Source organism: Meles meles, chromosome 11 (assembly GCF_922984935.1).
Source record: "Meles meles chromosome 11, mMelMel3.1 paternal haplotype, whole genome shotgun sequence".
NCBI classification, from domain to species: domain Eukaryota; kingdom Metazoa; phylum Chordata; class Mammalia; order Carnivora; family Mustelidae; genus Meles; species Meles meles.
Window position 1 is genome coordinate 33,941,737 of NC_060076.1, and position 10,975 is coordinate 33,952,711.

General features: G+C 42.1%; 1 protein-coding gene across 3 annotated transcripts in view; it reads right to left on the minus strand.

Moving 5' to 3' along the window:
• The window catches only part of TDRD7 (tudor domain containing 7), a 73,460-nt gene extending 62,749 nt beyond the window's left edge, over nt 1-10,711 (minus strand). For 2 of the 3 annotated variants that reach the window (XM_046023348.1, XM_046023347.1), the window contains exon 1: nt 10,571-10,711. The gene's annotated coding sequence lies outside the window, so the exon portion shown is untranslated. Of the gene's footprint in view, nt 1-10,088; nt 10,221-10,570 lie in introns of those variants that run through there. The other variant, XM_046023346.1, reaches the window with a different exon arrangement.
• Between the last annotated feature and the right edge of the window lie 264 nt (nt 10,712-10,975).

The window sequence follows — 10,975 nt, forward strand, 5'->3', positions numbered from 1 at the left end:
ACCAATACAACCGACTGTATCAACAGACTAAAGGAGAAAAACCACATGGTAATAATAGGTGAAGAAAAGACATCTGACCAAGTTCAAAATCATTTATGATAAAAACTCTCAGAAAATAAGAAGGGGACCGCCTCAACCTGATAAAGAACATCTGTGAAAAATCCACAGCTAACATAATACGTAACAAGAAAAGAACGAATGCTTTCTCCCTAAGATTGGAAACAGGACAAGAATGTTCACTCTCTTCATTCCTATTCACTATCACACTGGAGATCCTAGCCAGTGCAAAAAGACTGATTTCCAGATTTATTTAAAAGTATATTAATCAACGTAATGTAGGTATTGTCAAAAGGACAGTCATCAATGGAACAGAATACATAACCCAGATATAGACCGACACATATATAGTCAACTGATTTTCTTTTTTCTTTTATTTTTTTTAAGTTTCCAATCAGTATATTTTTTTATTGTGTTATGTTAGTCAACTGATTTTCAACAAAGTTACCGAAAGAAATTCAATGGACAAAGTTCAAGGAAGAGTTCTGGAACACTATTCATCCATATGCAAAAAATGAACCTTATACTATATTCAAAATTAAACTAAAATAAAAACCCAGACCACTTAGATCCTACTTGAAAAAACTAAAACTGTAAAATGTTTAGAAAAAAACAAAGGCATAAATCTTCACGATCTTGGGTTTAGCAAAGATTTTTTATTTTTAGAATATAGAAGAAAAAACTGACAAATTGGATTTCATCAAAATTTTAAATTTATGCTCTTTTAAATATAAATTTCTGTTGAGAAAATGAAAAGACAAGCCATGGACTGAAAGGATATATTTTCATAAAACACCTGGTAAAGGACAGGTAACCAGTGTATGTAAACAACCCTCAAAACTCAGTAAGAAAACAAAGAGCCCATTTTAAAACATGCAAATTATTTGAACACATACTGAAGTTTACTAAAGTAGAGATGTAGATGGCCAAAAACCACATTTTTCATTAGGGAAATGAAAATTAAATCCACAATGAGGCATCACTACCCATCTATTAGAATAAGTTAAACTTTTTTTAAAAACCAACAGTATGAAGTGTTGATAAGAATGCAGAGCAACTAAAATTCTCATACATGTCTGGTGGGCTTGCAGAACAATACTTTGAAAAGACATGGCTTGACAGTTTCTTATGAAGAAGCATGTTTTTATCATACAATCCAAAAAAACTTACATGTCAGTCATTACCCAAGAGAAATAATGACATATATTCATACAAAAACCTGTACTTAAATATTTACAGTAGCTTTATTCATAATTACCACCCAATTAGAAACAATCCAAATGTCTATCAGCAGGTGAATGAATCAACTAGCGTTGCATATCCATGCAGTTAAGTAGTAATCCGCAATTAAAAGGAACAAATTATTGATACATAGAACTGTATGGATAATTCTTTTTTTTTTTAAGATTATTTATTTATTTATTTGACAGAGATCACAAGTAGGCAGAGAGAGGAGAAAGCAGACTCCCCGTGGAGTAGAGAGCCCCATGTGGGGCTCGATCCCAGGACCCTGGGATCATGACCTGAGCTGAAGACAGAGGCTTTAACCCACTGAGCCACCTAGGCGCCCCTGTATGGATGATTTCACACTATGCTAAGTGGAAGAAGCCAGACACAAAAGACTATATGCTGTATGATACTATTTATGTAACATTCTGAAAAAGGCAAAACTATAGGCATAGAAATTAAATCAGTGGTTGCCAAGGGATGGGAGTACAGAGAGGGGATGGACTGTAAAGAAGGCACAGGGCAATTTTGGGAATGACAGAAATACTCTCTCTTGATCATAGAACTATAGGGGCACCTGGGTGGCTCAGTCGGTTAAGTGTCTGCCTTCAGCTCAGGTCATGATCCCAGCGTCCTGTGCATCAGGCTCCCTGCTTAGTGGGAAGCCTGCTTCTCCCTCTCCCATCCCTCTGCTTGCGTTCCTTCTCTCTGTCAAATAAATAAATAAATAAAATCTTTAAAAAACTTCATAGAACTATAGACAAAAGAGGGGGACTTTTATTATATGTAAAGTATATATCAATAAGTCTGAGAAAAAGAAGTTCTTTCAAGTTGTGCCACTTTGCAGGCAGTTCTCACCCTCTCATACACGCTGTCCTGGCTCCTGGCACCCACTGATCTGCTTTCTGTCAGGATAGATCACTTTTTCCTGGTGTTCTTGAGTTTCATCCATGTTTCCACACTTATCAGCAAAAACTTTTCATACTATGATAAGGAGTATTTCACTGTGTAGACATGTCACAATTCATTTATCCATCTGAATGTTGATAGACATTTGGGTTGCTTCCAATTTGGGGGTATTATAAATAAAGCTGCTTTGAATTATATAAATCTTTGGGTAGACATGTTTCTCTTTCTCTTGTGACAATCCAAGTTCTGAGATTTGGATTTTCTAAAAATTTAATATATGTAATAATTCTAGGAGGAAATTGTTCTCATTCTATAGATGTGAACGCCAAAGCTGAGGGAAGGTAAATCACCAATTTATGATAAGATGTATGGAAGCCACTCACAGGGATGGTTCAGATTCCAAGTCAGTGATACAGACAGGGACTCTAAAGGGTAAACAGAAAATTCATGGCAGCAAAAGATGACAGCTGTAGAGTCTCAGAACCTCCATTCCCTTGATGTCCAACTACACTTTCCTGAGTGTGTTGGGTAGCAGCTCAGAGAGGTTGGTTTTGACACCTATATTTCAAGGTTGCCAAAAGTTAAATCTAACATGTAAATTCTGGCTCTTAAGTAGTAAACTTCCAATGTAAGAGACAGACTTTGATTTGTAATGGTTCCTGACTCAACAGTTAAAGATCACTGAAACTTCACTGTAGTTATTTCTTCAAATAGGAAAAACCATAGTGGAGGCTGGCCAAGTTCTAATTTGTAAGAGGAAAAACTAAAGGATAGCCTACTAACCTCCCAGAGCCAAGCCTCCCCAACTTTCTTACCCCCACATTTCCCACCTTTCCTTCAAAACTCTGTCTCTCCCACCTGTTCAGCTAGAGCTCTTATGAGTAAAGCTGGACTTTGCATCTCTGTATAACTGCAGATGGCCTGGACTATGAATTATGCACACGTGATATGTAGATATGATGCCAGGTGGTCAGCACACATGTAGGAATACACCCACTTGCGTGCAAGTAGGGTACCTGGATCTATTTGGACTAAACTGTTTAGTACTGGCTCCTCCCTAGTCAGACGTACTATAAACTCCTGCTGAGACTATCAGTAGGAAGGACCTATCCTTCACCTTGAGGAGGAATTTCTACCGCCTCCTCCCCTTCTTTCTGGAAAGAGCATCTGTCCCATTACCACCTCCTCACCGTGGTATACTTTTCTCCAGCTACATTAGTGGGTGGGTGGGCAGCAATCGCTAATTTGTGGAGATAAAAAAAAAAATTCTCATAGCATTCTACTCACTAATGGACATCCTGTGACTAAAACATAATAGAACTCCAGTATGCTGCTGGCTTGAAAGGACAAGTCTAATCCGATCTTAGAAGCTAATCAGAGACTGGTTCTATAGGCTGCCCTATGTGAAAGCCTTCTACTCCTTCCACCCTTGGGAGAGCCACTTCAGACCACTTTCTGTCAAATGTCCCCTTTACCTTCCCAAGGTCTGCTCTGAAAGAACTGCTGGTAAGGAACTCCCAAACATTAGCCATTTGGGGGTGCTGCTAACTAGTAGTTGATATATTGATTTTGATTTGATTGTGGGGAGAGACGAGGGATTGTGGAAGGTTGTGCCCATGCCTCCTCTTGCTGGTGTCTCCAAGTTCAATATCACTATGAGAGAGCACTTATTTTCCTGGGACAAATCCTTTCTCCTGGGGCTCTGACCTCCTTCTCTGTAAAATGAAGCAACTGAGTATTAGTGACTCTCAACTCCTTACCACCATCACCACGTGATACATGAACACAGGCTGACATTCACAATTCCCCCACTCCTGACTATCTCGTGGTGATCGCTCTAGTCCATGCCAACAGCATCTCTTGCCTGGATTGGGGCAATTGCCTCCTTGCTGGTCTCAGCTTCCACTTCACCTCCTAGAATCTATTTTCCACATAGGGGCCACACAACTCACTGCCGCAGTTTCTTTGAGTATTTGCTCAAAGGTTACCTTCTCAGCAAGGCCTTTCCTGGCCACCCTATCCAAAATCCAAACTGTTATGCTGGCTGTCTGGTATTCCCTACACCCCTTCCCTGCCTTATTTCCCTCCTTCGAACTTATCACCACCCAGTAGTCCTTATTTAATTGTACCATCTGTTTCCCCAACTTGATTATGAGCTCTGTGAAAGCTGGAATGGGGGGGTGGCTCAGTGGGTTAAAGCCTCTGCCTTCGGCTCAGGTTATGATCTCAGGGTCCTGGGATCGAGCCCCACATTGGGCTCTCTGCTTGGTGGGGAGCCTGCTTCCTCCTCTCTCTCTCTCTCTCTCTCTGCCTGCCTCTCTGCCTACTTGTGATCACTCTCTCCGTCAAATAAATAAATAAAATCTTTTTAAAAAATTTTAAAAAGCTGGAATTTGTGAGCCTTTGTTCACTACTGAATCCCTAGTGCCCAGCCCACAACAAGAGCTGAATAAACACTGGGTGAATGAGTGAGAAATCGTCCATCTATCTGATACTCCTTTCTACTTACTTAAACATAGCATAATGCATGTGAGCTATTAAAGGAATCATCTTAAATTTCTTTATTAAAAAACAACTTGCAAATTTTAACGATTGTTATTAACTGACTGAGACACCCAGTTACGTCAGCAGGCTGTGGTTGAGAATCATCAGGTAGATTATTTCACGGCTCTTTCACTCTGAACCAGTGTTCTCAACGACCCAGTGTTCCTGTAAGAAGTTCACACATACCGATGGGCCACAGGCACAGCCTGAATACCAGTAAGTATCTCAAACTTGCATGTACTCCTGTTTTTCAAACATTGTGCCTATACTGTTGGGATTCACAAAGAAACTGACACTGAATTCACAACAACTTTAAGTAGCTATATCTTTTTGGAGGGAAAGGTGGTCCCTTGGGACTATGAGACTGAAGATCTCAAAGCTGGTGAGAAGCAGTTAAGCACAGTGAAGCCTGGGAGGGAAAATGTGACTACACATCTTGTTCAGATGTAGGTGGTATTCTCATGCTTGTCAGTTTCTTCCAGTTGGATCTGTGATTCCTACATTAGTAGTATTACTTTGGGCAGTGACCAAAAAGAAAGTTACAACTAAAATAATTTTTTAAAACAATCATTATTTTCTAATCTATATTGCTTTAAATGCCTTAAATTTGAATTCCTTGATTGTCATGGCATTTTTTTGAAATTTTCTGAAGATGGCAATTACACCCAATAACTTTTATAAAAAGCATACAATACTTTCGTCTAGCTATAAAAAATTAAGTTTATTATCTTGGATGTCATCCATTAGAAACACAAGAGGAAGTTTATGGGAATTTCAACTCTGGGCCTCAATGGCAAACCTTTAGTCATCCTCCCCCCAAATATTAAGTTTCGAAGTTTCTCCAAGTAGATCCCCAAATTTTTTAAGTTGCTGTTTTGACTTGTCAACTCTCTTTCCCCTTTATTTCTACTCTCTGAAAGTGCTGTGACAAATATTAATTCTGAGTTTAAGAAAACTCAAGTTACTTTTATTTTGAGAATGTTATGCAAGTCCTGGTGACCATAAATTAGGCTAGGTTGGGAGAAATAAGGCTGGCTATCTCTGTTTTAGAACACAGCTTCTCAGTTAAAATTCAGCTTGCCCAGTTAAAATTCTTAAAGGCATCCTTAATTTCCTTAAGAATTAAAGATTTCCTTGAGAATTAAGGATATTCCTTAAGAATATTCTTATTCTGAAGACAATACAGGGTCTGCTTGAGCTGACTAAGAATCCTAAACAGCAGAGTAAAGTAGAGGTGGGTCTGGGGAATTATTTAATCAGAGTACTTTTGATCTCAAAAACTAACCAAGGTCATTTAGCAAAGACCTTAGGAAGAAAATGGCCACAATAGGTCACAACCAATTGCATTTGACTTTTACTTCCTTCATATTGCTCTTTCTCCTCCTCCTTTCCTTGCCTCTCTTCTGAATGACAAGCATCAACAGTAAAGTTATATGAGCTTGGAATTCAGTACTTACTTGCATTTCCTGGAATCCACCACTGTGGATGGGAAACTACCTATGAATATATGTATTAAATGGCTAAGAGCACAATGATAAAAGCATTGGTATATTGGGGAAATGTTTAGTTAGCATTAAATTTGAAATACCAGAATTTTCCCAGATTTTCTTATTTGCCTCATTAACATACTTATGAACTGGGAAGCTTGGTAAGAAAGCAACTGGATCCCCTCCAAAATTTCTCACTTAATTAGTAGACAAAAAGTCAGTTACTGCTTTGGCAAAGGCTCAGGGAGCAGAGATTCCATGCTAGACCACAAGCCCACAATGTTCCCACACCCTGCCCGATTTAGGGAAGCAGCATAGAATGGTGGGTCCAACCTCAGAGTAGAAAACTGAGAGAAGCATGGAAAACTGGTGGGCACCTTCAGACCATCTTCTCCAAACCCTTCAGTTTAATAATGAGGAAACTGAGGCCCAGAACAATTATTCTAGGTCTCACATATTCTCACATATTTTTGTGGCCAGAATCACAACAAGAACCTAGGTCTTCTGGTTTCCAAACTTAGGGCTTCCTTTTAGACAGCTGCTCCAAATGTCTAGAATCGGCTTCTCTTAAGTAATTTGGAATTTAGGGGACACTGACTTCGTGATCAGCCCTTAAAGTGGCATGAAACAGGGATCAGCCACGTTCTGATTTAAGGATATGGGCACCCAATCCCAAAAGAATCCCTAATTGTTGCAAATATTCAGTGTGGCAATTGACATTTCCTTTTATCCTTTCACTCTGTCCTTTTTCTTTTTACTACACAATAATTCGTAGAGAACTCCAAAGTGCTAATAATGTACAAGAAGTGGGGCAAGAAATAGGGGAAAGTAATAACCTTTAAGAAAGCAATATTTAAATAATTTAAATAGCCTAAAATAACTCTCATACTCAAAACTGTGTTTGGAAATTCACAACTTTTCTCCTTAATATACCTGATAATCATCCTGACAAAGTCTTATTCTGAAGTATGTGGTTTCAGTGGCCTCTAGATACAGCCTTTACCACTGACTGAGCCTCCCTGACTCAGTCATTTACATGTTATGTGCTTCCCAGAGCCTGAGGTTCCTCACTACCCATTAGCCCAGCTGGCCCAGCTCTCACCTGTGCATGTTCTTCTCTAAGTTTCTCTTTTCTCATCTATTTCCAACTGTCCTGTTTGGCTCATCTTCCTCAATGTCATAAATCTGCATTGCAGAGTGGCACTAAACCCCAGGAAAAAATCTGAAGAATTATTAGGGTAAACTGAAATTACCGAGTAACCTCTCTTACCTTCTTCAGTCAGTTACACAACTTTTAGTACCTTCTTAGGGCAAATACTTGTGGTAACTGACTGCCCTTTTACTTGAAGACACTATTTGAGGAACACACCAGGCCCTCAAAGTTCAGAATGTCTGTGCCAAAAAGATTTTAGATATCATCTAGTTTATCTCAACTCAATTGATTTTACAAATCAATAAACTGAGCCCAAGAGAGGGAAGGTTTTGGTCTAAGACCCTTCCAGGATGATTTCTCATCTTGCAACAGTTTAACATGTTCTTTTTTCTTTCCTATTACAGTATAGTCTACTTGTGACCACCTGAATTACTCCTTTACCAACTCTTTTTAAAAAGAAAGATAGTAATTAACACCTTCGAGTAATGACATATTTTCATAGGGCATATTTAGGGAGCATTATTTATTTATTATTTTATTATTATTATAATTTCAAGCTCTAAGCTGTACATGCATTACTAACTATATATTACAAATAGTAAGTAAGGGGTTTCCATAAATCTACATATTAGAGAAAAAAGAACTCTTGCAATAATCAAGTGTCTTAGTTAGAATTTGTGATCTTAATCCTAGTTCTGCTACTAATTAACTGTGACCCTTTGAGTGAGTCACTTCAGGTCACTTTTTTTCATATGGAAGATAGGAAGATGGACAAGAGCTGTGACTCTCAACTTTCCTTGGAGTCCTTCAAGTTCTGAAGTGGGAGCCAAAGATCTAATGGAAACCATAGGTTGGCTTCCTCCTGAGAAACCTGCACAGCTATAATATTGAGTTTGCTTTGGAGTCATTGGGCACTTTGTGCTGACCAGCAGCTCTAATTGGTATATATACACACTGCAGCTAAAAATCACAAAATCAATTACTTTTAGATAGTTTGAATAACAAAATTTAAAAAAATACATTTGGCCCATTGGGGAAATAATAAAAAGAATGAAACCTTCAAAAGCACAGGGGCCCCTGGGTGGCTCAGTGGATTAAGCCTTCGGCTCAGGTCATGATCTCAGGGTCCTGGGATCGAGCCCCGCATCGGGCTCTCTGCTCTGCGGGGAGCCTGCGTCCTCCTCTCTCTCTGCCTGCCTCTCTGCCTACTTGTGATCTCTCTCTCTGTCAAATACATAAATAAAATCTTAAAAAAAAAACAAAAAAAAACAAAACAAAAGCACAAAGATAGGAGTAGAGGGCAAAGAAAATAAGTTTTGCATAGAGAAAGAAAAACCAGTTCACATAAATATGAAATTACATTTCACTCAAGTACCAAGGAACTTGGGTCCTTACTGTATTCATCTGCTGATCCTGAAAGTGCCCAGATGCAAAGCCCTCTGTAGAATCTCAGTTCTTGAAAACAGCACTTGACCAAACACAGAGTGGGCACTTAGAGTTGGTTTACAAAGTATTTTCCTTTAAATTCATATTAAGTCTCCAATTAGATTACATTGCACAGAGAATTTAAAGAGCAGTCCTTCAAGAAGTTTACATCTCTTGGTACAAAACACAGTAAGTTCATTCAGCCACGTTCAACCAATACACTTAAAAGGGCATTAGCAGGGATTATGTTCCATCTCCAGTCTACAGTCTCCAAGGACTGAAATCCAAAGGCACTGCCAACTGCTGCCTCATAGTCTCACTGTGTTTAACCAGCAAAGAGGAAATCTGTGTGCCACCAAACGGCCCTGGGCTGGGACACAGGAGATGTGGATTCTAACACAGCTGGCCCCGGGACCAATTACACTGCACCCAGCACAGTACTTTGCATGTAACTGATGCTCTGAAATGTCCATTAAGTGGAGATGGAAAAATCCCCACCACGGGCCAATTAATCTTATATTAGAGCACTCCAAGAAACTGAAATCCAATTACGTAAAATACAGGAAGTTTGGTGGAAAGAAAAGAGCTAACATTTCTTGACCATTATTATAAACCAAAGGATTTACAGCAGTTACCTCACAAAAGCTGTGTGGACTTATGTTAAACATTTCCATTCGATACACAGAAAACCAGGATCAAAGAAAGTAATTTATTCACCATCCACAATCAGTAAGAGGAGCAGCCCAGATTCCCAACCCAGGTCCGCAAAGCCACACTATTTGCAGTATGCAACACCTATACATCCCCAGCAGTCGGAGATGAGTTAGAAATTTGGGTCTAAGTTTCATTTCTGTCATTAAGTTGCTGCATATCACTAGGCAGAACACTTTGCTGCAATTTTTCCACCTGCACGATTTGGGGCGGGGTGGGGGGGCAGTGGGGGTTGACCCAGATCAGTAGTTTGTTTTATTTTGCAGGGCAGTAATGAGAATCCTTTGGGGCCAGGACTTTTCTAATACAGATATTAACCTTTCTTGCTCTCTGAAACTATTTGGGACTTTGGTTATAAACGGAAATATATTACACCCTGCAAGCGGAACGTAGAAGAAAAGTTGGACGGGTTCTCAGCCCCCTCCCAATAACTTGAGGCTGAGCACCTGACCCTGTTGGATCTTGATCAAAGTTAAGAGACAACTCATTCATGGATTCGTGTGTCCTTCCTCGCTGTGTCCCGGCCTGGGTCTCACGGTTCGAGAGCTATATATAGTATTTGCGCCCCGCATTACCTGAGCGGCCTGCGTGGGCTGGTCCGCAGAGAGGCCCCTGCCTTCGAGGGACTGAAAGCTCAGGGTGTAAAATACCGAGCTCAGGCAGCCGGGGGTTCTGATGTGCCCTGCTCCAGGCGAGCGGCTGTGGAACCACTTCCTGGTCAGCGCCTCCCGCCCCTCGTCCGTCCACACCCCCACTGCTACATTTCCCCGTTGCACTGAGCACTCGGCGGCGGTCTGTGAGGCTCCCGGGCGGATGCCCAGCCTGTCACCCAGCGGCCGGGGAACGGGTCCCATCAGAGATTTAAAAAACACAACGCTCTGGAACTCCAACTCCCCCCGCGGCATCCCCTGCGGCTGCTGGGAAGAGGCCCCAGGCCCGTTCTTGTCCCGCCCGGGCCACTGTTCCGCTAGTGACCCAGGTGCGCCGCGCCCGCCCGAAACCTCGTCCGACGTCGCCCAGCACCTGTCGCACCCGCAGCGGCAAGACCTGCGCTCACCTCGTCCCGGGGGCCCACGGCCCGTCCCAGCTCCTCTGGGCCCAGCTCCCGTCGCGGTCTCAGCCAGGGCCACAACCGCGGCCGCCGCCCACTTTCGGTTTCCCCGCACGGCCGGAGCCGCTGCCGCGGCTCGGGAATCACCTCAAGACCCCGCCCCGCCCCACTCTGCCCCGCCCCGCTCCGCCCCGCCCCGAGGGCCCCCCCCCCCCCGGCCTCGGCTCTGCGCACGCGCGGGCTCCCCGGCCGCGTCGGCCCGCGTCGGCCCGCGTCGGCCCACGCCGGCGTCCGCGCGTGGGAAGGGAAACCGACGCCTCCTAGCGGTTTCTGCGCGTGCCCACGCACGGACCGTCGGCGGAAGACGACTGCGGAGCGGGCTCAGGCGCGCCTCCTCGTGGACAATGCAAG